Below are 25,241 nucleotides of genomic sequence, written 5' to 3'. Positions count from 1 at the left end.
GCTTACTTTACAAACAAACAAAAAAACACAAACAAAAAAAGCTTACAAACATAAGTGTAAATCTTTGGGACCTTAGATTGGGCAATGGTTTCTTAGACATGACATCAAAATACCAAAGATCAAATAAAGTAGACTTCATTAAAATTAAAAACTTTTGTGCTGCAAAGGGTATCATCAAGAAAATATTTGTAAATCATATATCTAATAGAGGTCTGCAGCTAGAATATATAAATAATTCTTACTACTCAATATTAAAAAGACAAATAACAGGGAATTCCCTGGCAGTCCAGTGGTTAAGACTCTGTGATTCCAATGCAGAGGGCATGGGCTCCATTTCTGGTCAGGAAATTAATTAAGATCCTGCATGCTGCCTAATGCAGCCCCTCCCCAAAAAAAGATACATAACCCAAAAGGTATGAGTAGACACTTCTTTAAAGATTAAGTCTACAAGTATATAAAAAGATGCTCAACATCATAATCCAACAGGAAAATGAAAACCACAATGAGACACTGCTTCATATGCACTAGTGTATAGTTCAAACTGAATCATAGGGGGAAGGGCCATGATAGCGGAAAGGGTTTAAGAGATATGAACTACTAGGTATAAATAAGATACAAGGATGTATGTATAGCACAGGGAACACAGCTGATATTTTATAATAACTTTAAATGCAGAATAACCTATAAAAATAGTGAATCACTATGTCATACACCTAAAAACTTAAATAATATTTTAAGTTAACTACACCTCAACTTAAAAAAAAATCACAAAATGAATCATAGTTCTATATGCAAACTATAAAACTAGAAGCATAGGGGAAAATCTTTGTGCCCTTGAATTAGGCAAAGATTTCTTTGATATGTAACTATCAGCATAATTAATAAATTGAACTTTATCAAAATTTGTGCTCTTTGAAGAACATTATTAAGGGAATGGTGAAACAAGTCACAGACCAGGAAAAAATATGGGTCAAGCAAATATATGATAAAAGACTTACATTCAGAATATATTTTTTAAAGTATCAAAATGCAATAGCAACAAAACAAACACAATAAAAAAATTGGCAACAGATGTGAAGAAACACTTCAAATAAGAACATGAAAAAAATACTCAACACTGTTAGCCATTAGAGAAATATAAATTCAAAACATAATGAGACACCACAATGGTTAATCTCAGATGCACTAAAAGTTAAAAGCCTTGATGTTAGTGACAAGTGGAGGAATTAGAACTTCCGTACACTGCTGGTGAAAATGCAAGATGGTTTCAGTTTCTTAACAAGTTAAATATAAGCCTACCATTTGATAGAGCCATTCCATTCCATATTTAACCAAGAGAAATGAAAGTGTATGTCCATACAAAGACTTGTACACAAATGTTCAAAACAGCTGTACATGAAACAGCCAAAAACTAGAAACAACTCAAATGTCCATTAACAAGTGAATGGATAAACAAACTAGCACATCCATACAGTGGAACACTGCTAGCAATAAAAATGAATAAACTACTGATACAGACTTCAGTGGGTTTCCCCAATGGCTCAGTGAGTAAAGCATCCACCTGCAACAGGAGAGACAGTTCGATCCCTGGTTCAGGAAGATCCCCTGGAGGAGGAAGTGGCAGCCCACTCCAGTATTCTTGCCTGAAAAATCTCATGGACAGAGGAGCCTGACAGGTTACAGTTCAAAGGGTCACAAAGAGATGGGAGTGACTGAGCTTCAATATGGATGAATCTCAATAACAGAACTAGTCCAACAATAAAAGAGTACAATGAAAGACTATGGTTCCATTTACATAAATTCAAGACAATGTAAGGTAATTTGTAGTGACAGAAAGCAGAGAAGTCAGTGGCTGCCTGGAATGGGGTGAGAGTAGGGGAAGGTGATACCAGGAAGAAATTATTAAAGGGCACAAAAAAACTTTTGGTAGTGATGGATATGTCTTATCATTTTGAGTGTGGTGATGATTTCAGGTAGACATGTTCAAATTATCAAATTTTATACTTTAAATATGTGTAGGGTATTATAAGTCAATTATACCTCAATGAAGCTGTTTAAAAAATAAACTCAAATCCGATTTAGTTTGAGTAGTAGTGCCAAAGAGGCATTTGCAAATAAACTCCATTTTGGTCATTTGGACAAGTACAAAGATTTATTAACAACAAATCTGTAATTTAAAAAAACAAAACTAAGAATACCCCAGGCTCCATCCCTGCTAAAGTAGAACTTGGATTACTCTGAAAGTCTCATTCATCTTTTCTATTTGCCTTGTGACTTCGAGACAAGAAGAGAGTTCATTCTATAGTACTGATCCCTACATAATATGAACTTTCCAGTTCCTACTCAAACATTTGATTCTATAATTTTATGGAACTACTAATAAACTTTTCAAACATCACTTCCAGAATGCTTACACTGCAGGATGACAAACTAACTTCTGCAATAAGAGGGGCCTACTGTCTTCTGCAAAATACAAGCAATTCATTTAATCTGAATATTGATATTTTCAAAGTTCTAGTCTGTATAATCTTCCTAAATTTTCTGTGCAGAATAATGTCTTATTAAGTTTTCAAAAACTTAATATATAATTTTGAGTTCATTTAAACAAAATCACAAAAATTATTAGGAAAACAAAGCCTGTCAGTAGACCAAACATGAAGTACAAACATATGTGAGGGAGGGAATTACAACTTTTTATTTCTTGAGCAACTGATGAATATTCCAATGATACATGGATTCTTTAACATGTTATTGAATAAATGTTTTGTAGATATTTAGCAATACTGATTACCAAAAGGCAGTGTGCATTCAACAAATATTTTGAGTACCTACTGTGTGTCCAGGCACTGCAATCAATGAGCCGCACTCCCCACCCCCCAGCAAATTCATATGTTAAAATCCTAAACCCCAATATGGCAGTATTAGGAGTCAGGGCCTTTGGCAGCTAATCAGTTCATGAAGGTGGAGCCCTCTTGAATGGGACTTGAATGAGAAAACAAAAGTGAAGTCGTTCAGTCATATCTGACTCTTTGTGACACCATGGAATGCAGCCTGCCAGGCTCCTCTGTCCATGGGATTTTCCAGGCAAGAATACTGGAGTGGGTTGCCATTTCCTTCTCCGGAGGATCTTCCTGACCCAGGGATTGAACCCAGGTCTCCTGCACTGCAAGCAGACTCCTTATCATCTGAGCCAGCCAGGGAAGCCCTATCAGAGAACAAAGTAGCCCTCTTTCTGCTTTGTGAAGAGAAAATAAGATACAGCCTGGAAGAGGGTCCTCACCATAACCCAACCAGGCTGGCATCCCGATCTCAGACTTGAGAAATATACTTGTTATAAGTCACTCAGTCTATGGTCACTTGCTCAGTTGCATCTGACTCTTTGTGACCCCACAAACTGTAGCCCACCAGGCTCCTCTGTCCATGGGATTTTCCCGGAAAGCATACTGGAATGGGCTGCCATTTCCACCTCCAGGGGATCATCCAGACCCAACGATCTAATCTGCATCTCTTTCGTTGCAGGCAGATTCTCTGCCTCTGAGCCACAGGGGAAGCCCTCAGTCTACAAGTACTTTATTATAATTGCCCAAACTGACTGAGAGAGGCATAGTGCTGGGGGTAAGTAAGGTCAGATGGATTAATTCTGACAAATGTTTCTGGAGAAAGCCAAACTTAAGGTACATGGATTTCAGCAAGATAAATGGCAGTAACATCAATATCATTATAGATAAAGCAGAAAATTGTGCCAAAGGCAGCCTGTAGCACAATAAAAGAGTCAAATCATAGCTACTTAATAGCTATGTAAACTTGAGCATAACACTTAACCTTTCTGGGCTTGGTCTGTAAAAAGAAATGGTTTGTCTGGATGACAAAAGATAAACTAAAAATATACACATACAGACAAAGATAAGCTTAAAATACACACATTATACAGACACACATGCACACACATTCTTATTTTTTGGAGGACAAACCTGATTTAAATGCACATGGCCTTTAATTCAACAATTTGCAATTCCGTGTTTAAGATTCTAAACTATAGAAATATTTATACTAATATATAAAGTCAATGCATAAGATGTTTGCTAGTGTTATGAGTGTGAGTGAGTATTATTCGCTCAGTCTGACTCTTTGTGATCCAACGGACTGTAGCCCACCAGGCTTCTCTGTCCATAGAATTCTTCAGGCAAGAACACTGGAGTGGGTAGTCATTCCCTTCTCCAGGGAATCTTCGCAACTCAGGGACCAAACCCAGGTCTCCAGCACCGCAGGCAGATTCTTCACCGCCTGAACTCCAGGGATATAACAGCTAACTAAAAGCAATTTAAAGTCCTTCAATAGGGGAAAGGTTTAGTAAACTGCAGAATGTCTACCAGAAAACAACAGAATGTCTATCTAAAAGGGATGAAATAAAATAAATAAATAAATAAAAGGGACAAGGTAGATCCAAATGTGGCTCACACAGATAGTATCTACACAGTGGTGTTAACAACCTACAAACACTTCTGTCAGGTTTTGTCTGTGTAACAGTCCTGGGAGCCGGATGGCCTGAGTTCACACATCTGCTCTAACACTTTCTAATTCATCAACACAAACAAACTCCTGAGTCTATCTATAAACTTCAGTTTTCTCACCTGTTAGGTGGGGACAGTTACAGAATCGACCTTAGAGTGTCATTGTACAAATTAACCAAGCAAAATACGCCAATCATTAAGTGTTCAATAAGTGTTAGGTATTATTTCGCATTACACAAAGTTTTGCTTTGTTGTTGCTGTTAATGGTTAAACCTATCAATCTTTTCCGGCACAACTTCTCAATTTTGGCTTCCCTACCAGAAATAATTCTAGTATAAAATTTATTTCCTCAAATAGTCAATTCTTACAATTTATTAAATAATCCATGCTCTTGACACTAATTTGAAATGCCCCTTTAATCAAAGCAAAATTCCTATATATATGGAAGTCTATTTCTGGCCTCTAAATTAGAGGTTAGCAAACATTTTAGGTAAACGGTCAAGCAGTAAATATCACAACAAGTCAACTCTGCCTTGCAGCACAAAGGCAGCCATAGAAAATGAGTAAATGAATGGCAGAGGTGTGTTCTAAAGGATGCTGAAATTTTAACTTCATATAATTTTCATGTTACAAACTATTCTTTTCCCCAAGCACTTAAAAATATAAAAGCCACTCTTAGGTCACAGATCATACTAAAGTAGGTGGTCAACCAGACTTGGTAACTCATGCTCTAAACCCTTACAGATTTTTACATTCTTAAAAATGTTTTATATTTTTAAAATTCCACAAAACAAATACATGTAATTAAAAGGGTAAACACAATATAGAGGCTTACAGTGACACCTATCCTTCTAACCCAGAGCCCGGGTTCCCCTCTCTAATTTTTGTGTATTCTTCTAAATCCACTGACATTACTAACATCTCAGCAGAAACAGTTATATGTGTATAGGTAACTTTCCACATGTGAATTCATCTTCAGGATAAATCCTTGGAAATGGAACTTTCCAGCTGGGACAAATTTCCATAAAGCATTCATTTCAACAGTAAATGGTCAGTTATCTATAGCTTCTCCCTTACTCAGGATAAACCTTCCAACATGCTTTATCTATTATCCACCTTCCCAATTAACTTTAAAATCATGTCAAATATCTGTTCCAGATTACAGACTTAAAAACTATATACTCTGGTTTAAGAATTCTTCTTTTGCATTAAACTTCTTAGCTAGTTAGCAATGCCTTGGAGTAAAGAAGTACATTTTACTATTTTCTTTGATTACTGTTTCTTGAATTCCACATGTACTTTTCTTGGATTAATTTTTCATTTGATATAGTACATCCTGAGACATTCCAAGTGGGTCTGGGTAAAAATGATTTTATTTGGCCACTACTTTGAATGAGAGTTTGGTGAGAAGTAAGATTCTGAATTCAAAACATGTCCAATGGGGGGAAAATGCTCAATGAGAGCTTTTCTGGGGGAGGAGCCACAAAGCATGGCATGTGCAATCTTAGCTCCCCATCCAGGGATGGAACCCTTGCCGCCTGTAGTGGAAGCCTGGACTCTTAAGCAATGGACCACCAGGGAAGGTCTTTTTCCAACACTCTTATGTTTTAATATTCAAGAACTGACTGTGGATTTTCAGGCCAGCTGGTATATATTCAGTAGGTATGTGACTGTGCTAACTGTGCTCAGCTGCTCAGTCATGTCCGACTCCGCAACTCCATGGACTGTAGCCCGCCAGGCTCCTCTATCCATGGGATTGTCCCAACAAGACTACTGGAGTGGGTTGCCATTTCCTCCTCCGGGGATTTCCCCACCCAGGGATCGTACCCACATCTACAATGTATCCTGCACTGCAGGCAGATTCTTTACCACTGAACCACTGGGGAAGCCATACCTTCCCAAATCTGGGCATATCAATATTTATATTAAAGTTTTCTTCTTTTTCTTACATGAACTCCATTGCTTCAGGCCCAGTCCTTTGTGTTTTGTTCAGTCAGGGGTAACTTTTATGTGCTACCCATTTCCCACAAATGTTTAGTGATCTTTGTGGTCTGTTTCCATTATAAATGTATCACTATCTCAGCACAGGTAGAAATCACTCTACTTCTGTAGTAAATTCACATTTGTAACTAACCTTATAATTCAATTTTACATTTATACCCAGAACTTTGTGCAGTATGACAACAACAATGTTAAGTGTTTTGACTTGCAATCCTATTTTTAGTGACCTTCTTTCAGTGTTTCATTTCCCCTAACAACCACTAACTTGAGTAACACAGTTCTTACCTAAGTGTTATACAACAAGTTTCAGGGACAAAACAGAACCAGCTCTATCTAACAGACTTACCTAACGGACAGTTAAATAATGACAGTCACAGATGTGCAATCCAAGGAGTAAATAATATGATAATAAATCACTTAAGTCTTGAAAATATTAATGGTTACAAAAGTTAAGATAACAAATTGTATTTTTTAAAAAGGAAGACTCCATGATGGTTAAAAAGTAATTTTCCATCTACTTTATGATTTAGCCATTCCACAGCTGACAGAAATACACAGATGTTCACCAAGACATCTGTAAGAATGTTCATAGCAGTCTTCAAAATACACAATATAGAAAAGCTGGAAACAAAAAGATCAACCAACAGAGCAGTCATATAATCATGCAATGGATTCTACACAACAATAAAAAAGAACAAACTACTGATACATGAAACATTATGGGTGAAACTCTTAAGCAGTATGCAGAGTATACTGTATGATTCCATTAATATAAACCCCCAACTAAACAAAACTAATAGATGACAGAAATCTGAATACTGATGGGGGGGGGGTGGGTATAGGGGTATAACTGACTTAGAAGTAGCAGGGGGAAACTCCTAGAATGATGGAAACGTTCCATAGGTATAAAATATGATGTGGCTGGTGGTTGCAAAACTTAATAAATACATAAAAGTTCACTGAGCTGTACAACTAAGATTCATGCACTTTATGATTTCACATAATTTTATACTTCAATCAAAAAGTTAACAAAAAATGTAATTTCCAAACTGATGGACTAAAATTCTGTTTATGTCAAAATTCTCTGAGCCACAAATACTGGATATCCAAAATCCTTTTTACATTCTTTAAATCACAAGACAATTTAAAACAAACCGTATCAGAATAATACGAAACCAACGTTAACATTCTCAGTCATAAGATACTTGGGAGTCCTACTTCCACATTTGAAGTACTATTTTAATACAACATTAATTCCAGCAAAAATGAAGGCCCAGGTCCTGAGAACCATCAATGATAGTTAAATATCCAAACCGCATATAAATCTGAAAAGCAGGCTGAAGGATAAAAGCTTGAGATTTACAATCAAATTTTCATTCTGCCAACAACATCATTATCAACAAAAGCCTCACTATGGCGTTTACAAATTATTCCTCTGCAAATTGCTCTGGAATAGTATAATTTTCAAGATGAAGTCTGAAAATGCAAGGTTTCCCGACCCTTGGTCTCCTCGGCCCCACTAATTGCTCCACAAATGTGCGTCTTTCAAAGGTGCCTAGGTCTGGCAGAAAGCGAGGCTGCCGCCAGAGAATACTAATTTAACGCAATAAACAGGTAACAGCTGACTACAAAGTTTATCCACTGAGTGGAGCAGAGACAGTGGTGTAGTGGTTCTTAAAAAAAGTGATAAAAATAAAACACGCAAACCAACGGTCTCTGGCAGCGCTGTTCATAAAAAGACAACTCAAACCACTCCGAAAAACCGCGGCTTTTCCTGACACGGGAGCCGACTTCGGAGGGCTTGTCCGTGCGGCGACCCCCGCGGACAGGATCCCCCCCGAAGAGCTCGTCCGTGAGATGACCCGACCAGGACGGAGACCCACAGTCCGGGACTCACGCCCCAAAGCCCGGAAGGGCCGGACCCGCGCTCTGGAAGCTGCAGGCGGGTGAGCCAGGAGGCCTGGGTACTCACCGCGTTCACCCATCTGCTCACGGCGGCCGCTGCCCCACCGCCAGCTCTCCAGCCGTACGCACTCCTGGGCGGCGCCCGGCTCTCAGAGACCGCCACCTCCTCACCTCCCACCCTCCGGGCGCGCCGCCTCGCCGCCACCTCCACTTCCGGCGCGCGTGAGGAAATGGGGGCAGCCGCAGCGGAGCGATCTCGCCAAGCCCACGCCCGCCCCGGCCCCGCCCCCGCCTCGGCCCCGCCTCGGCCCCGCCCCCGCCCCGCCCCATCCGCGCCCAGTGCTTGGCAAAGAAAGCGCAATAATTAGCATCCAGTACTGATTATAATCCGTGATCTGTTACACATATGCCTGTATGCTTGTCCGCGCGTGTGTAGCTCAAAAAACGATTTGTGGAGGCTAGGAGAGTGCGGGAGGCAGGAAAGCGCTTTTGCCCGAGCAAGCGCCTACAAGGACGGGAGTACCAGCTTGATCCGGACGGCTGGCTTTGCAAAAGGGAGGGACTCAGCAGAGGATGGCAGCGCTGATCCTGCCCGGGTGCCCTGACCTGGGAGACCGAGGGGGCAATAAGCGCCTGCGTGGGCAGTGAGGGGAGGACTGACAGGTCGCCAGAGGTGTCTGAGCATCCTTAGGAGTGCTGGGCTGAGTGTTTAACCCCAGCGAAGAAGCCCTGGCTGCCAGTCACTCCATTTCTTTGGCCCTTAATTTCCTTGTATGTGAAAGGAGGGAATTGGGGTAGATTTTATGGAAAATGACTTCAAGATCTTACATTGCTTGACTTCAGTGGGTGCGGGGGAAAAAGCCCTCCCTGACATTCCCTCGCTCAATTGCTGTTCCAGAGACATCCCGAAGGCACTCTGTCAGTCCCCAAGCTGAGCAGTAGAGGAGATACCGGGCATCTGCCTTTGTCTGGGCAGGACATGACTGTGCTAAAAGGGCTTAAGTCTCTTATCTGGGCTCTGCTTTCCCCATTTGGTTACCTTGGCTGGCTTCATGGACTTAGCCTCTTCAAGCATCAGTTTTCTCAACTGTGTTATGGGGATAATAACACAGTATGTACTTCCTAAGATTGTTGTGAGGATTAGACGAAATTTTGTATTTGAAGTGTTTGGCACTATGCCTAGCAGGTATGTGGTAGGCAGAACCCATGGTTATCATGAAGCGCATTAGTTAGAGCAGAAGTCTGGGGTGACTGGGGAGTGCATCCTGTAGGAGTGGTGGTGTTCTGTGTGTTAGTCGCTCAGTCGTGTCCAACTCTTTGTGACCCCATGGATTGGGGCCCACCAGGTTCCTCTGTCCATGGAGTTTTCCAGGTAAGAATACTGGAGTGGGTTGCTATTCCCTTCTCCAGGGGATCTTCCCAACCCGGGGATTGAACCCAGGTCTCCCATATTGCAGGCAGACTCTTTGCTTCTAGGGAAGGTCACACTAGGTGGTGTTCTGAGGGGTTTCCTAATGACTGCTGTCCTTACTGGATGATGTTGTTGGGATGTCTTTTAACCCGTATGTTCTCCTTGGATATGTCCTGTGGAAAATCCCATGGGTAAGAGAGCCTGGAAGTCTACTTCTAAGCCAGTCTCTACCCAAGTTCAAGATCTCATTCTGCTCTCATATAATTTCTGAGCAAATGAAAACAATTACAGTTCTGATATCCTTTCCCCTTCAACCTGACTCAAGAGTAAAGAATTCATTTAGTTATAGACTCCATGGGTCTCTAAGCTTCTGAAAATAAGGGTCATGTCTTTTGTCTCCTGGAACTTTGAACATAGTGGTCAATAAATATATATCGAATTGGTTAAAATAACACATAATGATCCCGCTCTTTTCCAGAATCTTACCATTTGACCAGCTTCTAGAGCAGATGACATGCCTGATTACATTTTCTGCCTGCCATAACTAAACTTTGGTCTGGTTGCCTGGTCATGCTCTAGGGAGAGTCTCTTGATACCCCTATGGAGTAGGTTATGGTTTTCAGTTTACAACAGGGAAAATGGAAACTCAAGAGAAGAAACTGTAGAGGCTCTCTCAGCACAGGATCTGGCATGAAATCATAGCAGTGTGTCATTTCTTTAAAACTGCTCTTTGAATTCTCTATTAGAATTGTTTTAAAAATAAAATTGAGGTTCTGCCATCGATGAATTTAAATTGTAAGCTTATTAACTGCCAAATCATACACTAAATGTATGTAATTTGAATTTAGAGAGAAGATAATGCATAATTCAAATTCTATGGTAGACAATGGGTGATATCAGTTCAGTTCAGTTCAGTTCAGTCGCTCAGTCGTGTCCAACTCTTTGCGACCCCATGAATCACAGCACACCAGGCCTCCCTGTCCAACACCAACTCCCGGAGTTTACTCAAACTCATGTCCATCAAGTCGGTGATGCCATCCAGCAATCTCATCCTCTGTCGTCCCCTTCTCGTCCTGCCCCCAATCCCTCCCAGGATCAGGGTCTTTTCCAATGAGTCAACTCTTCCCATGAGGTGACCAAAGTATTGGAGTTTCAGCTTCAGCATCAGTTCTCCAATGAACACCCAGGACTGATCTCCTTTAGGATGGACTGGTTGGATCTCCTTGCAGTCCAAGGGACTTTCAAGAGTCTTCTCCAACACCACAGTTCAAAAGCATCAATTCTCTGGCGCTCAGCTTTCTTCACAGTCCAACTCTCACATCCATACATGACCACTGGAAAAACCATAGCCTTGACGAGATGGACCTTTGTTGGCAAAGTAATGTCTCTGCTTTTTAATATGCTATCTAGGTTGGTCATAATTTTCCTTCCAAGGAGTAAGCATCTTTTAATTTCATGGCTGCAGTCACCATCTGCAGTGATTTTGGAGTCCCCAAAAATAAAGTCTGACACTGTTTCCACTGTCTCCCCATCTATTTCCCATGAAGTGATGGGACCAGATGCCACGATCTTAGTCTTCTGAATGTGAGCTTTAAGCCAACTTTTTCACTCTCCTCTTCCACTTTCATCAAGAGGCTTTTTAGTTCCTCTTCACTTTCTGCCATAAGGGTGGTGTCATCTGCATATCTGAGACTTGATATTTCTCCCAGCAATCTAGATTCCAGCCTGTGCTTCCTCCAGCCCAGTGTTTCTCATGATGTACTCTGCATAGAAGTTAAATAAGCAGGGTGACAAGATACAGCCTTGATGTACTCCTTTTCCTATTTGGAACCAGTCTGTTGTTCCATGTCCAGTTCTAACTGTTGCTTCCTGATCTGCATACAGGTTTCTCAAGAGGCAGGTCAGGTGGTCTGGTATGCCCATCTCTTTCAGAATTTTCCACAGTTTATTGTGATCCACACAGTCAAAGGCTTTGGCGTAGTCAACAAAGCAGAAATAGATGTTTTTCTGGAGCTCTCTTGCTTTTTCGATGATCCAGCAGATATTGGCAATTTGATCCCTGGTTCCTCTGCCTTTTCTTAAAGCAGCTTGAACATCTGGAAGTTCACAGTTCACATATTGCTGAAGCCTGGCTTGGAGAATTTTGAGCATTACTTTGCTAGCGTGTGAGATGAGTGCAATTGTGCGGTAGTTTGAGCATTCTTTGGGATTGCCTTTCTTAGGGATTGGAATGAAAACTGACCTTTTCCAGTCCTGTGGCCACTGCTGAGTTTTCCAAATTTGCTGGCATATTGAATACAGCACTTTCACAGCATCATCTTTCAGGATTTGAAATAGCTCATCTGGAATTCCATCACCTCCACTAGCTTTGTTCATAGTAATGCTTTCTAAGGCCCACTTGAGTTCACATTCCAGGATGTCTGTCTCTAGGTGAGTGATCACACCATCGTGATTATCTGGGTCATGAAGATCTTTTTTGTACAGTTCTTCTGTGTATTCTTGCCACCCCTTCTTAATATCTTCTGCTTTTGTTAGGTCCATACCATTTCTGTCCTTTATTGAGCCCATCTTTGCATGAAATGTTCCCTTGGTATCTCTAATTTTCTTGAAAAGATCTCTAGTCTTTCCCATTCTGTTGTTTTCCTCTATTTCTTTGCACTGATCACTGAGGAAGGCTTTCTTATCTCTCCTTGCTATTCTTGGGAACTCTCCATTCAAATGGGAATATCTTTCCTTTTCTCCTTTGCTTTTTGCTTCTCTTCTTTTCACAGCTATTTGTTAGGCCTTCTCAGACAACCATTTTGCCATTTTGCATTTCTTTTCCATAGGGATGGTCTTGATCCCTGTCTCCTGTACAGTGTCACGAACCTCCATCCATAGCTCATCAGGCACTCTGTCTATCAGATCTAGTCCCTTAAATCTATTTCTCACTTCCACTGTATAGTCATAAGGGATTTGATTTAGGTCATACCTGAATGGTCTAGTGGTTTTCTTCACTTTCTTCAATTTAAGTCTGAATTTGGCAATAAGGAGTTCATGATCTGAGCCACAGTCAGCTCCCGGTCTTGTTTTTGCTGACTATATAGAGCTTCTCCATCTTTGGCTGCAAAGAATATAATCAATCTGATTTCGATGTTGACCATCTGGTGATGTCCATGTGTAGAGTCTTCTCTTGTGCTGTTGGAAGAGGGTGTTTGCTATGACCAGTGCGTTCTCTTGGCAAAACTCTAGTTCTAAAAGGTCTTGTAGGTCTTCATAGAACCGTTCAACTGCAGCTTCTTCAGCATTACTGGTTGGGGCATAGGCTTGGATTACCATGATATTGAATGGTTTGCCTTGGAAATGGACAGAGATCATTCTGTCGTTTTTGAGATTGCACCCAAGTACTGCATTTCAGACTCTCTTGTTGACCATGATGGCTACTCCATTTCTTCTAAGGGATTCCTGCCCACAGTAGTAGATCTAATGGTCATCTGAGTTAAATTCACCCATTCCAGTCCATTTTAGTTCACTGATTCCTAGAATGTCGCTGTTCACCCTTGTCATCTGTTTGACCACTTCCAATTTGCCTTGATTCATGGACCTAACATTCCAGGTTCCCATGAAATATTGCTCTTGACAGCATTGGACCTTGCTCTTATCACCAGTCACATCCACAACTGGGTATTGTTTTTGCTTTGGTGCCATCCCGTCATTCTTTCTGGATTTATTTCTCCACTGATCTCCTGTAGCATATTGGGCACCTACCGACCTGTGGAATTCCTCTTTCAGTATCCTATCATTTTGCCTTTTCATACTGTTCATGGGGTTCTCAAGGCAAGAATACTGAAGTGTTTTGCCATTCCCTTCTCCAGTGGACTGCAGAATGTGGTCCAATGGGTGATATGCTGGGGCTTATAAAATAAGTAGTTACCTTGGGAAAAATACTAAAGCACAAGTGTGGTATGATTAGTATCAGAAGAATGTAGTTTAAAGAACCCTAAAATCTCCCACCAATCTCTAATTTGAGGATTTTATTTTAAACCATGAAGCTTTCCTTAGCCTGCTTCTGCATGTGTGTATGTGTGCTCAGTCGTGTCCAACTCTGCGATTCCATGGACGATAGCCTGCCAGTTCCTCTAACCATGGGATTATCTCAGCAAGAATACCAGAGTAGGTTGCTGTTTTCTCCTCCAAGGGATCTTCCTGACCCCGGGGTCGAACCTGAATCTCCAGCAATGGCAGGTGGATTCTTTACTACTGAGCCATCTGGGAAACTCAGCCTGCCTTTGAGTCTCTGCCAAAAGTAAGTGATGGGTCTGACCCCCTTTCTATGGCAAACTGAATAAATAGCCTTTGCCTGTTTCATTGGGGCAATCTTCATTTGTATCATTTTCCTGGTGGCTCCACCAAGATATGGTCTGCATCATAGTCTGCTTGTTACCTCAGACTGCAGCCTTCAAGCAGATGTGGTACCTGTGGCCTCCTTGTACCCTGCAGTTCTTCATTTGAGGTCTTATCTCTGCTCTCATAAATTATGTTAGATTCCTGGGCTATTTAGTTGCAGTTTGGTACTCAGGTTCTGTTGTTGATTCCCATTTGACTGGCAGCTTTGATAGAATCAGGTCATTCTTTTGCATCCTGTTTGCTGTCTTTTGTGTTTCTATTTTGTGTTGTACTGTCTAAAAGTGTTGTTTGTCAGAAGAAGGAGAGTTATGGTGTAGAACACAGGCAGAGCCTCCTCGACCTGTCAGTCTAGGGTTCATCCACTAGGACAAACTTTATTGCAGTTGCCAGTAAAACTGAATGAGGTTCTTCCATCTCAATTATGTGTCCTGAGAGACATGAGGTGCACAGCATGACATTCCTACCTGATGTTGTCAGTTCTCATAGTGTTCCCTAAGTCTAATTCCTCTCCTCCTCTAGGAAACCTCCTGCTTCTTATATTGTTTCTTTGCAACACCAGTCAACTCTTGGGTCTATCTCTCTAAATGGCATAACTTCACCAAGGATGCTTTGGGCCTTCAGCGACCACTCTGAGGAATATTGAACAAGTTTGTTCATTTGAGAAATGCATTTGAAATTATGCACCAAAAAATAACGGGGAACAGAATCAACCTGCTTATGAGTAGAGGAGTCCTCTGGAATCTCACAAATAGTTCCCAATACTTTGGTGTATATTTGATATTGCATTATTTTTGGTGCATGCCCCAGATAAATACTGAAACTGAACCTGACACTCTATGGGGTCACAGTTCCACTGTTATGGGAAAATAATCAGAAGAGAACCTATTAAAGTTCATATGCTGCTGCTGCTGCTAAGTCGCTTCAGTCATGTTTGACTCTGTGTGACCCATAAGACAGCAGCCCACCAGGCTCTGCCATACCTGGGATTCTCCAGGCAAGAACACTGGAGTGAGTTGCCATTGCCTTCTCCGAAAGTTTATGCAGATCCTGCCAAACCATTGCTTAAACTTCCCCAATAATCCTTGAAACTGTAAGGGATAGTAAGGGATCCAACTGATAGTTGAAAGTCTTAGATCCAAAGGTCTGCTCATACCCTGCCATTGTAATATGTCCACATTAAGAGGACAGGTTTAAGATTGCAGGACCATCAATAAAATTATTACTTCTCACTTCTTAACTCAAATACCATCCTGTTACTCCTCACTTAACTCAAATACCATACTTTCTGTAGTGAATCTTCGTTTAGCTTTTTCAGTGTGCTTCTAGATCAAGACAATCAATTGCTTTCTTTGTGTGTGCATGGTAAAATACACATAACATAAAATTCACAATTTTATCCATTTTAGAGTGCACAGTTCAGTGGCATTAAGTACATTCACATCCTGATGCAACCATCACCACCATCTCTAGAACTTTTTCATCACCCCAAAACTGAAACTCTACCAATTAAGCACTAACTTGCCACTTTCCCTCCCCCCGCCACTGGCAACCACCACTTGACTTTCTGTATCTAAGAATTTGACTGCTGTAAGTACTTCATGTAAGTGGAACAATCTAGTGTTTGTCTCTTTGTGGTCTGTCTTATTTCACTTAGCGTAACTTTTTCAGGCTTCATCCATGTTGCAGCACATGTCAGAATTTCATGCTTTTTAAGGCTGAATAACAGTCAATACCTTTTCTGCCTTCATCTGGGAGGGAATATGTTATAGTAGCGAAACGTTAGGGCATCAGTCCTTGGGTTCATGTTTCACAACTAAGAAGTAATCTGGAATTCCACATAATTGGAAGGCTACTCCAATAGAGGACCTCAAACTGAGGATTCTGAGACCTCCAAAAGTGGCTGATCTTCAGAAGCAGGGAGCTGATCAAGACCTTTAGAACAAGCAGACGACCTAGGATAATGCACAAGATATAGGATAGTTCTCCCCAAGATGTTAGATCAAAACCCTGTCTAATTCTTGTGTTTGTTTGTTTTATTGGCTTTTTAATTCTTATTCTCATTTTCTGTAGATCGCTGGTTGTCATATACCAGTAATGACCCCTTTCCTCTCTTGTCTTTTCTCTATTATTCAATGGTTATGTCAGAACATACTCATTCTAATGCCATTGATAGATTATCCCAAGAAGTAGACACTGCCCTAGATCTTAAACTGACTGCTGAATCTACTCTCCATCTTGAGACCCCTGTGATGAAAACCACAAGGAAGCTATCATCTCATCAAAGGAGACAATAAGAATTACAGTTGATGGCAGCTCCATTTGCAGCAACATGGAAAACAACCTTAAACAAATTCACCTGTGACTTTCCTTGTGTCCTGTTTTGTCAGGAAAAAAAAAACAGTTATTACAATTTAGGTAATTGCCAGACCTTAGGTAATTCTAAATTTGAATTCAATGACTTTCAGAGAGTGATAAGTCAAATATCTGCCACCTGTAAAAGACCAATAGCGATCCAAACATGCAGTGCAACTCATGTAAGCCCTGGTTCCAGCCTTCTGTTTTGAGTGACTTCTTTCCTAGATCTCCATTGTCCTTACGAGATGTTACATCTTTTGTCATCAGGATGCCTGGTTCTGTTTGCTTTGGGCTTCCTCGGTGGCTCAGCAGTAAAGAATCCACCTGCAATGCAGGAGACACCAGAGACCCCTGGATCGGGAAGATCCCCTGGAGGAGAGTATGGCAACCCACTCCAGTTTTCTTGCCTGGAGAATTCCACAGACAGGGCAGCCTGGTAGGCTACAGTCCATAGAGTTGCACAATCAGACACGACTGAAGTGACATAGCATGCATGCACGCAACATCTCATGCAAGTTAGGAATAATATTCTAAGACTTGTCTGTACACAGACTCTAAGTCTCTAAATGAACAAGGCTGAAAATTCTGAGTTCCAAAACAAAGCCAGCCTTGATTATGCAGCACTCAACCTGGGGGAATTTCTGTCTCATTGTTTATATGATCAATTATAGCAGTGTTCTATCAGTAGGAATCATGAATGTAGGTTTGTAAGAAACTTATCACTAACTCTGGCAAAAGACATTAGCAGTACCGCCTCTTCCCCAGATGGAATACAGATCAGTCCCAGATGACAAAAGTACGGTATTAGGAATGGCACAGATCATGACTAACCAACAAGAAATCTAAAGCAATTATTGCCTAATAATTGGCCTATGGCCCCAAGCTCAGGGATAACTGCCCCTCAGAAAGGAACTCCAAGAAGCACTTTTCCAGGAGGCTGGGACAGGGTGTTCGCAGGATGCAGGGAAAGCAAGCCTCCTTCGGGGAAGAAGAGGCAGCCACCCGGCGTGTGTTTGCAAGCCTCTATTTGGAAGGAACAGGTTTGCTTATACAACGGCAGACCTCCAGATCTGCTCAGAGGACCGAAGTTTCAGAGGCAGGGCTGTGTACCTCCCCTTCCCTTTGCGATCCTTGCAAAGACATTCCTAGCTGATAGCGGTACTGCCCATGAAGAAGCAAGCAGTGGGAGTGTGTTTGACATGACTGGGTGCCTTCCTGGGCTCAGCTCCTCAAGGGGCCTTTCCTCTCGAAGTAGGCCCCATGTCCCCTTGGGGAGGGGGTTGGGCTTTCTTGCCTCCATACTACCAAAGGGTGGAGCAAAGCTAGTTCTGTAGGAGGTTAGTAAAGTGCAATTTAATGGATTTTCAAGCTGTTGCTAGGCAGCACCGCATCAGGGTCCCCCCAGAGAGAAACAGGCACCCTGTGGCCCCTAGGTCTGGTATGCAGTTTCACACACAGGGTGTGTCCCCATAGGAGCCAAGAGTTTTCCTGACAGGCCTAGGCTCACTAGAGCTCCACAACAGAGCAAAGGGATGGAACAGACGTGTGGATGCGGCTCTGCCTTTCCCTTTGAGTGTGGGGCCCATCCATAAGACCCCAGGCTCCAGGAGAAATTGACCTCGCCCTCGCCTTAACCCTAGCCCTACACCCTAACCCTAACCCGACACCTTCACCCTTCAGCCCTCACCCTCATCCCTAACTTCTAACCCCTAAGCCACAATGGAACCCACACCCTAAACCACACCCTTAACCTAACCCACACCCTCCCCCACACCCTACTCACACCCTCAACCCTATACTTACCTTTTGAATTACATACCTGCATCATCTTCCTTTTCCACACTTCACATGCATAACAAAATGCAGTGGCATAATATTTCAAACATGGATCCAAGACCGATTAACCACATAACAGGAATATAAACTCTGTGATCACATCACTTAAGTCTCTTCCACCACCAAAATACCTCTCCACCACATATCCAATCAATAACAGTGGAACACAGGTATGTCATACATATTGTAACATAGCAATCTAATACCGAGCAGTAATCTGGGTAATTATATACAGAAGATACATTTATACCATAAATATTTCCACAAATTCCATGTTCAACAATGGTTTCATTCCTCACAAAGTATGATTAACAACACATTTGTTCCACTAGAATCTGAGGCATTGCACAAAATGACACTCAAATGTCATGCTCATCATTGACAATGAAAATCTTAATTATGACCATCAGAAAAAAGGTCAGCATGGTTGCTCTAACAGATTTTTCAGTCTTCCAATACAAGTTTTAACCAAATCCATAAAGAAAGATATACGCATAGGAACCTGCAAATTGACAGCAAGTCTATTCAGATAAATATCGGACGTCATCTGTATGAATGTTTAAGGCATAACTTCAGACATTCTTCAAATTCACAGAATGACAACCAGAAAGTATGGCTACACACAATCCACTCAGTTTTATGAACTACCAATGAATAACCTCACAAGGAATTTAAAAACAGATGACCATTTCAAATGTCATTTTCAATATTTAATAGCTTTGATGTATGAACAAGACTGTAAGACAGAAAATTTAAAAGTATGACTGAAATAAATGAAGTAAGTCCTCAACATATATGAAAACATCCCATGGTAGTGAAATCAATTAACATACTTATTAGGACTTTAACGCACAGACACATTTCCAGATTCGATGTGATCAGAATAAACATTTGGCAAAAAATACAAAAGCTGATTTTAACAGTCATATTATTCTCCTTTGTACCCCGATAAAGAAAAACAAATATGAAAAACTAAATCGAACTTGGAAACTCACATTTCCCAATGTCCTGTGTCAGTATACAAAGGAACAGCATATCAAATATTGTAATACTACCATTAACATATGCATTTAAATGAAATTGGATGAAATACCCACAAAATAAACACATACTTCTAGACTCAATGTTTGACAAGCCAGATAACATTCAATGAATGAAACTGAGAGGGTTACAGGCAGGAAGGCCAGGGGTCTCCAAAAGGAATAAATAGGCTGCAAGTGTCAGACATTTTTTCTCTCCCTCTTAAGAGGAGAGAGGAAACAAGCTAGTGTTATCTTTTTTCCCCTTCTCTATACAAATTTAAAAAGAGGTTTTTTCTTAAAATTCTGTGTTGCTATAATGACACCTGGTTCCACCTGACCTTAACTTTTCTCAAATCTTGAGCTAACCAAGGCATTTTTCTTATGGAAATGTTTGCCTTAAGCTATGTGAATGTACTATGTATTTACCCTAGACTCTATCTTCAAGTAGGTTCTGCCTAAAGGCTCAGAACTGACTTCACAAGCCAATATGCTTTACTTATAAATTGTTCTCCTAATCTATGTTAATGAAGCTATATATTTGCTCATGTCAATCGTTTTATGGCCCAGGATGACTAGCCTGGTGCCATCTCCATGTATCTTGTGAATGAGGGGCCTGCTGCCATTCCTTTCTGTAATTAGTAGACTGCTAGTAGCTATATAACATCCAGCTAGAAGACAAGAAGGGGGCACTCTTTCTGCCCCCTTCTGATGTCTGTGTCAGAAGCTTTCTCTCTTTTACACTTTAATAAAACTTCATGATACAAAAGCTCTGAGTGATCAAGCCTCATCACTGGTCCTGGATTGAATTCTTCTCCTGAGGAGGCCAAGAATCCCAGCATCTTTCATGGTTAGGCAACAACCTTTCAAAACACTGATCTTTTCAGAAAATGATGAAAAGTGATAAGCATACATACGCATATGAATGAAATGGGACCTGTATCTCAAACCACATAAAAATAAATCCTCCCTCAACATAAATACAACACAATCAGCCCTTCATATGCATAGATTCTCTAACTATGAAGTCATACAAATATGGACGTAAAATATTGTAATAAATTCCAAAGTTTAAAAGTGGTGAATATTGACTTTCACCTGCTGGCAATTCTTTACATGTCATGTCCATTATATTAGCTATGACAATGAATCATGTGCTGTAGTAAGTCATTTACACTGTGTCCAACTCTTTGGGATCATATGGACTAGGGCCCACCAGGCTCCTCTGTTCATGGGATTCTCCAGGCAAGGATACTGGAGTGGGTTGCCATGCTCTCCTTCAGGAGATCTTCCTGCCCCAGGGATCGAACCCATATCTCCTACGTCTCCTGCATTGGCAGGTGGGTTCTTTACCACTAGCACCACCTGGGAAGCCCCAAGATACATGAACATCAGTGGATTGGGGGATCCACATGGTATATACAGAACCATTCCTCAAAGAAAACTGAAGAATGACTTTAAAATCTCAAAGAAAACATGACTGTACGTGTTTACAACCTTCGTGTAGCAAGGGTTTCTTCAATCTGACAAGTGCCATGGACCGATGAAGGACTATGTGAAGAATACTTCAAAGTCGATTTGGCAAACACAGCCTAAGTTGGCTATATTCAATCTTCAAATGAATGAGAATGTCATTAGTAGTGGTCGTTTCAAATAAGTAGCATATGAAGCCGTTTACACTTATTGTGATTCGTGGTATACCACATTCACAAATTTCAGTAACATTTGTGCAAAAACTATACATTTCTCAGTGGAAGCTTCTACATGAACTGTTGAGATCAGAGCTCTAACTCATACAGGCATACTTTTACTTTTTAAATGATCCTGTGTGATAATCAAACAAAACACTGGATTAAGACCTAGACGGTGTTTGAGCTCTGTACTAAGTTATTTTAAAGCTAGTAGATGGAATGAGCTGATGAGGAAGACTATGAACGAGTCATCTTCCTCAACTTGGTCAAACTGCTGATAGTCATACAAGTTAATGAAAAGCTAAGCCTGTTCTCATTAAATCAGTTTAAAAGAAATAGAATAATAAAACAAATGAGTAAATCTTGCTTTCTTAATAAACACTGTATTATTTCTGCACAGCTGTGTTACTGGCATTAATAGAATATCTTCAATAATAACTTGCCACAGTGAAATGGATTCACATTCTATATCTATTCACGTCTATAATTGATGCCATAGCTGTTTGATACTACTGCTTGAATGAATGCAACTTATGTGACTTCACAAACTACAAACTACTACTAACATAATAGGTATTAAAATACCTTGAGTGACATAAGCGTTAAGACTTAGTAGAGTTGCTCTCATAAATAATGACAGTATTATTCACTGTAGCCATAGTACTGGAATCTGTACATTAACACCCCTGCAAAGGAAACTGAAAGGATAGAATAATAATAAAAGAACTTCATAACTATAAATTTAATCCTACCATAATCATTCAACATTGTATGTTTTCTTTTAAACTAACTTTCGTATTTGGTCTACTCTAACTTCTTCTGTGTTCACTTTATGCTATACTGATTGCTAACAGTAAAATTACCATAGGAGCTCTAATTATTTTTGTTTTACTTATAATGCTAGTGATAGAACCAAAGGCCTATATCTACATCAAACAGGAGAAATGTAATGGAAACTGTAAACAATTTTATGTAATAACATCGCCGTGTTCCTATAAAGTCAAATGGACATTCAAAAGGACGTGATTTTTCTGAATGTTTCTTTCAGAAAGTTAGAATTGGATGACTGCAGACAATAAAACTAGTAATATATCAATACATAATATTAATACTATACAGCTGGTCATTCTTTTTCCTATTCTACCACAGCTAACTGACTGGAAGTCAGTTTAAGTAACTACTACTAACATAAGACCCTCACCAATAAGTGAAGATATATAGGAAAATCCATAATAGATCTAAAAACCATCAAAGATAAAATGATGATAAAAAATACAGTGACATCTTAGTTGATATAAGAAACAGGATGATTATGAAGGCAAAACCAACAATCAAGTACAGGCCTTGGAAACCTGTGGCTGTCACGAGTCTTGACTTTTACCCTTCATCTGAGGTAGTAAAAAGTGCTTTGTAAAATCCTGAGGTTTGCAGCAGTTGTAACCTCCTGAAGAGACTGCAATAAAAACGGTTTCCAGAACATCCTGACGATTTCCATCTACTAGGCTGTGGTGAGCTCAAGGAATACATACTCCAGAGGATAGAAGACAGACAGGTTGGGAAGACTTCTACTGCACTTAGGGAGAAAGGGCATGTGGCTACTCAGCCTAGTACAAGTGCAGAAGCAACACCTCAGTGATTAAACCTTTAAAGACTCGACAAATATGAGAATGACTGGTATGAATAAACCTTCAGAAGTGCCTTCTCAGACCTCCCGTCATAAGCACAAGCATAATAAAAAACACTGAGTTTTCATGGTCTCACACAAAATTAGACTCACTTATGACTTCCCATTAAGTACTTAAATGGCCAGCTGTGATATTAGCCACTAGTTTCTCACTGTAATTCTCACTTAGAAACCGAATCTAATACTTTCCATGTTTACTAGCACAAGAACAGTGAAAGCCCTTGTAGAAGCAAGTCAGACAGACATGCTTCTGTTTTATCACAGAAGCTGCTTATGACTGGTCCTGCTCACAGACAGATTGCTAATTCCAAATTTATAGACAGTTATGCAGATATTCTTTACCAACTGAGCCACCAGGGAAGCCCTAATAGCTCAGTTGGTAAAGAATCCACCTGCAATGCAGGAGACCCCGGTTTGATTCCTGGGTCACGAAGATCCCCTGGAGAAGGGATAGGCTACCCACTCCAGTATTCTGGCCTAGAGAATTCCATGGACTGTATAGTCCATGGGGGTCACAAAGAGTCAGGCACGATTGAGCCACTTTCACTTTCACATGTGGATATTATTTTTAAAAAAGGTGGTAACAGATCTAGTACCTTTGTCGCTTTGAGAGGAGTTGAACTACTCATTGTTAAAGAAAAATGATCCTTTCTTCTCTGAAGATTTGTTAATCATTCAGTTGGGTGTGGTGAATAAAATACTTAAGGATCTAAAACATAAAAATGCAATAAGCAAAGCACATAGAATTTTTGTTCCCTTTCTCAAAGGATGGAATACTTTGTATTTGCACTGATTTTATGTCTTGACTCCATGTACAATTATATATTGATATTTTTAGTTGAAATACAATAGGACTAAAAATATTGATATAATACTAATAAATCATATTGGTATGTCTGATTTTCACATATGATTCACAGGAGATTTAAATTCACAGTTGTCAACATAAAGGATTATTGTTATTTAGCTTCTTCATGAATCTATACCATGAATGAAGAGCTTTTCTCAAAATATTTCACTGAGGGAACTACAAGGATGATAGGCATAATACTGTGCTTCAACTCATGGATTTCTAAGCATTGCTCACAATACAGATCTGATTTTCAACATGAGGGTTCTCTCAGTGTCCTTGAACAACATTTGTTTTTCTGTATACAGAAGGAAAAGACTCATGAGTATCCAACTTGTTCACATAAAACAAGTGTATGAATTGTTATCTTCCTGATGCAGAGATCAAACCCACATCACTCCCATCTCCTGCACTGGTAGGCAGATTATTTACCAACTGGACCACCTAGGAATCAATATACATTTCAGTAACCGCTGCCATCAGCCTCTACTGTTCATGACCAAAGTAGGAGAAAGAACATTGGAAGAAGTACTCATAAGTCAAGGAACTGTTATACTGGGTACTCCAGTTATTACTGGGACAAGTCAGTTCCTCCAATGATGATGGGTATAACTGAAAAATTATTACAAATTCATGGGATGCGAGGTCTACACGATAAATGTGTTCCTCTTATGCTACTGCTTCAGGTATGCCTACTTCAGCATGAAGGACTGAACTTAAAGGGATGCCTACTATTCCAGCTCAAGCAACAGATAGTGAAGTGCAGATCATTGTCCTTTGTTGGAAATAATCAGCAGTTTGTCAACACATGTCAGATGCCAGAGCAAGCCTTGGGATGGAACTCTAAAAACAGGTTAGGCTCTCTTTTTGCCAAGCCCTGTGATAAAATACAAATCAAAAAAAGAAAAACAATGATTTTGTCAGGACTTCCTCACCTTTTCTTTCTGGATGGCAGGAAGCAGACACTGAGGCCAGATGACTGCAGGATTTAATTGTGAACTAACTTTGGGTGGGGTGGAAGCTCATCACTCTAGTAAGAATGTGGCTCAATTAAACTATTTGACTTACATTCACTTCATGTACATAGAGTTCTATAATCCTTAATTAAGGAATTAAATAAGTTATACTTCCTTACACCTTCACAATCTCTTGGTTTACCCTAATGTAAATTCCTAGTCCAGCACTTATACCATGAGTGTTACAGGTAGTAATAGTGCATAAATGATGATGAGCAATAACAGGAAGTTTATTTATTGTTTGAATTCTCAATTTTTTATATAATCAATCAGTGAAATATACTTACAGATTTGAATATTTTAGTGGCATATACAAATATACATTGAGTAGTGCTATGATAACTCATAGTGCTGGCACAATAATTATCAGGACCATTATGTCTTTTTCATATATTCCTTTTGAGATTCTATTCCATTATACATTATCATAAGATATTCAATACAGTTTCCTAAACTGTACAGTAGGTCCTTGTGGTTTCTTTCATATATAGTACTATGTATTTGTTCATAATTCAAACAAAAACTAGTACACAAATATTCACAGTGACATTATTCACAATAGCCCAAAGGTAGAAC

General features: G+C 40.1%; 1 protein-coding gene across 3 annotated transcripts in view; it reads right to left on the bottom strand.

Moving 5' to 3' along the window:
• LOC110147625 (chondroitin sulfate N-acetylgalactosaminyltransferase 2) overlaps positions 1–8,633 on the bottom strand; it is a 55,224-nt gene extending 46,591 nt beyond the window's left edge. The window contains exon 1 of one of the 3 annotated variants that reach the window (XM_070470673.1): positions 8,485–8,633. The gene's annotated coding sequence lies outside the window, so the exon portion shown is untranslated. The remainder of the gene's footprint in view (positions 1–8,484) is intronic. The other 2 variants (XM_070470672.1, XM_070470671.1) reach the window with 2 other exon arrangements.
• Positions 8,634–25,241: the final 16,608 nt, after the last annotated feature.

This window comes from Odocoileus virginianus, chromosome 7 (genome assembly GCF_023699985.2).
Source record: "Odocoileus virginianus isolate 20LAN1187 ecotype Illinois chromosome 7, Ovbor_1.2, whole genome shotgun sequence".
Lineage (NCBI taxonomy): Eukaryota > Metazoa > Chordata > Mammalia > Artiodactyla > Cervidae > Odocoileus > Odocoileus virginianus.
This window is presented reverse-complemented; position numbering and strand designations above follow the sequence as displayed.